This window comes from Pinus tabuliformis, chromosome 2_1 (assembly GCF_031772625.1).
Source record: "Pinus tabuliformis cultivar Carrire ecotype Pingquan chromosome 2_1, CPIR1, whole genome shotgun sequence".
NCBI lineage: Eukaryota > Viridiplantae > Streptophyta > Pinopsida > Pinales > Pinaceae > Pinus > Pinus tabuliformis.
Genome location: NC_142299.1, coordinates 656,468,384 through 656,472,748, shown reverse-complemented (window position 1 = coordinate 656,472,748; position 4,365 = coordinate 656,468,384). Strand labels below are relative to the sequence as shown.

General features: G+C 34.8%; 1 pseudogene; it reads left to right on the top strand.

Moving 5' to 3' along the window:
* Nucleotides 1-2,778: 2,778 nt before the first annotated feature.
* On the top strand, nucleotides 2,779-3,200 carry LOC149202304 (uncharacterized protein At2g34160 pseudogene; annotated as a pseudogene).
* Nucleotides 3,201-4,365: the final 1,165 nt, after the last annotated feature.

Sequence of the window (4,365 nt, the reverse complement as noted above, 5' to 3'; positions counted from 1 at the left end):
CGTGACAACCCCTTGTTTTTTTTTGTAACTGAATATCATTCTTTATAATACTTTAAAAACAACCCAATAAAGTTCTTAATGATTTGGGTTCTTTATATTTTATTAATATCTCAATTAAATAAAACATAAACATGAAAGAAAACAACTTTAGCAATTGGATTCAACATTATGAAAAACATATGATAAAGTGATCATGTCATATGTATAGAAAGAAGTCTTTTATTTTGAACTAATTTTCAGTTACATTGAATTATTACTAGATTTTTATTGGTTTGGAAAATATTTTATTTTCATAATGAACTAGTTTTATAAATATATATTTTATAGATATTAAGTAATAAAATATTGTAAAAAATAATACAAATTTTTTACCTAATTAAAAATTAGATTTAACTATTAACTTATTTATTATAAAATTATATTTATCGAATTAATCCTAACTTAAAATATCTTCGAACTTATTTTTCTCCCTTTATTTTCTCCTATATTATCTATGACTTGTCTTAAGGGAAACATTAAAGCCTAAAGCTCGATATAATAGTTTTATTTCTTTTATGCATAATTTTATTTCAAAGTATGACACCTCATGACACAATTAGAGTTCGTTTAACACTATAAAACTATCCCTATACTCGTGTTTTATCGATAGTTTCTTCAAGGAATTCTTTACTATTTTGAATATTTGGAGTTGTTTTAAAGTCTTCAAACGTTCTTATTACCGGAGATGCACATTAAAGGAGGATCAAACATATCTATTTGTTTACCATCAATATACCTTAAGATACTAACAGATACTAACAAAGGAGTTCAAAGTACTTTGAACTCTTTTAAATCTTTGTTTCATTATCGATTTTTAAAGACGTGTGTAATAATTTTCCTTTAAACAGTTATCTATTATTTTTGTTATATTTTTATCTTCATCCCTACCTTACATATACTAAGTATAAGATATTAAAAATTAAAAAATAATTTAAGTTTTCTTATTTTATTTTTCACAAAGTATATATATAACTCAAAATTCAATAATTATTCCTTTTCTACGGTTAAATATTTTTATAATAATCAACTATATAAACATTCTCATTTCCTATGGTTTCCTTATCTCCCGTAAAGACTTTCACTACCATGGATCATTCCCTTGAGTCTTATTCATAAACATTTTTTTATACTCTAACATAATAATATAGCGCTCAATATTGTATTCGTGAATTCGAATAGCTTATCCTCAATATTTTTTATATAAATAATTTTAAATTTCATATATAAACCTCTACATTCCAATCCTTCCGACCCTAAAATATTTGCACCACTCTATCCTTGTTACTAGATGCTTGTGAGGTCAAAATTGTTAGAATACCGAAAATATACAGATACATAAAATAGTAAACAAATCAAAAAGTTATTAATTTAACTTCGAAAATATACAGAAACATAAAATAATAAACAAATCAAAATGTTACTAATTTAACTTCTTGTTTAACCTAAAAACATTTAATCAATCGAGAGAAAGAAGACGGAAGAAACAAAGGACGCAACGTATTTTACGTGGTAAAATCCAAATCTTATTAAGAAATCTCGAATTTAGTGTACTATATTAAGAAATCTCAAAGTTAGGTAATTGTGTCTTTACTATATTAAGAAATCTAATTGTGTCTTTACTATATTAAGAACGTGGTAAATAATCTCAAACTTAGGTATTGTGTCTTTACTATATTAAGAACGTGGTAAAATCTTAATCGAGGAAACATCTATATTAAGAAATCTCGAATTTATTGTTGTGTCTTTACTGTATTAAAAAATCTCAAACTTAGGTAATTGCGTCTTTATTATATTAAGAAATCTCGAACTTTACACACAACGTCACCACAAATGCTTACCTACATTACAATGATAAAGTTTATTATATACGATGAGATATCGAAGAATTACATCCAATAATGTATGTGGGATAATACAAAATCACTTTTATTACAATGATATTTTATTCTATGACAACTGTGAATATTGTTGGACACAGATTGTCATTGATGTCAATATGGCAATATTTGAGGAGCAGATAGAGACGAGAGGAGCAGATAGAGCCGAAGAAGAGGAGCACACAGAGCCATCGAAGCAGAAACCATATAAATATGCATTAACGTAAACATAGGCGGAATACTATGAATCCCTGACAAATACACAATCAGAGTTGCGCGGATGGACGACAGATACAACACGACGGGCAAATCCAACGGTCGCGGGCGATAAAGATGCACGTAGGTTAACGAGTGGGAGGACGGGCGGGAGAGGTGAATGTGAGTCGTCGGATCAAAGAGAAGCGAATCCAACGGTCGTCGCATGCGAAAGATGCGTAGACGATAATGCACGGGAGACGTACAGGTAGGCGGTAAGCGGTATTACCCGCACTGCCAACTGGGGTTCGGTGGTAAACGTACAAGGGCTAGTGATCCAATCAAAATACGACATGTGGCAGATGAAAACCACCGCCCCCGCGGGTTAACGCGTATGCAGGTTTCGGTGAGGAAAGGTGCGACTGTCGTCCGATCGCGGCGGGGTTTGATCGGACGGTGAGGAGATGCACGAGGTTTAATGTGCAAGCAAAAGGCCGTAGCGACGTGGGAACCGTTGGATGAGGGTGATCAATGGCTGCGATTGCGAATGCGACAAAGGCTAATATGTGTGCGATTACGTGGGTCTTTGGAATAAACGATGGAGGCGAAGAAGTAGCGCAGAGGTATTAAGAGGGGAAAATTTCCTGAAGAGCAATGCACAGGAATGATGGTTGTGGAAGAAATCACTGAGCGAGTTGGAAACATGGATCTGAATGATGTTCACAAAAAAATAGGATTCAAGTCTCCAATACCAAGAAGCCGCTTTTCTTCTATGTCAGCCTCAGCAAGAGGTATATGCAGCAGCATGAAGAAGTGGAGCTATCTACTTTAGGAATGGCCATTGCCACAATGGTTACTCTTGCTGAGATATTGAAGAACAATGGTCTAGCTGTAGAAAAGAAAATCTCAACATCTACCATTGATATGAGAGATGAATCAAGAGGCTGTCCCATCCAGAAAGCAAAGGTTGAAATAATATTGGGAAAATCAGAGCAGTTCAATGGTTTGATGGCTACTGCTGCTGAAGAGAGGGAAGCTGAAAGATCAAGCGAGTCAGAGGAAATGACAGCGATTGAGGAGGATGTTTAAGAGATGGTGTAAGTGGAAACGAATGGAAAAAGGCATGGGAATGTATAAAACAGTAGAAACGAATAGAAAAAGGCATGGGAATGTATAAAACAGTAGAAATAGAGAACTGTTGGTGCGGTTATGGTGGTGAAGAACCTAAGGGTGAGATAGTAGAAGCAGCAGGGGAAAAAGAGGCAGAAAAAGCAGCAAAGGCTGTAGAGGCAGCAGAAGCAGCAGAGGCAGGAGAGCAGGAGTAAGACAACCTCAGCTAAATAGAGTGCAGCAACATACCTGTTTATACCAAGGTTGGGTTGGAGCCCAAGAGGTTGGAGCCTCAGAACTGAACAGCATTGAAGTCATTGGGGTAGGTGCTCCTAAGTGTAGAACCACTGCAAAACAGAGTTGGTGCTCTAGAGGTTGGAGCCTCACTGAAGTCGAAGTTGGAGCTCGGCAACTATTCACAATCAGATTTATACTTATATTCTATTTATTTCTTTGCATTGTCTTGAGTTTTAATAAAACCATTAAATTCAGCTGTTGATTTATGTGTTATGTGTATACATATACATATCTATATAGGTTGTTGGCAATCACTAGAGCAATTAAAAAAAAAATTAGTAAGAAATACTGATTCACCCCCCCCTCTCAGTATTTCCAACAATTCGTATCAGAGCAAGCTTCTTCATACTAGCCTAACAGCTTGAAGAAGGATCCGCAACCATGATAAGAAACCACGAAGCATCAGGAAGACCTCCTTTGTTCGATGGCACTAACTTTGGTTTCTGGAAGAAAATAATGACTTAATACTTAATGTCCCTTGGACCTGAAGTCTGGCATTTTGTTCAAAATGAATACAAAACTACTTCCACTCTTCCAACAGACCAAGACGAGAGGAAAGCCTACATTGGAAATGCAAAGGTCATGAACTCCATCACTAGTGGAATCATTGATTCCGAGTTTACAAAAATCATGCATTGTACCTCGACCAAGCTTCATGATGGAGACTCAAAAGTAAAAAAAGGCAAAGCTTCAAACTCATAGAAGACAATTTGAAAGTTTGAGGATGGAAGATGAAGAAGATATTGCAGCATACCTCCTCCGAGTAACTGAAGTGGTTAATTCCCTGAAAGGATTGGACGAAAAAGTTGAAGAAAGTACCATTGTTCAAAAGGTATTAAGGTCTCTT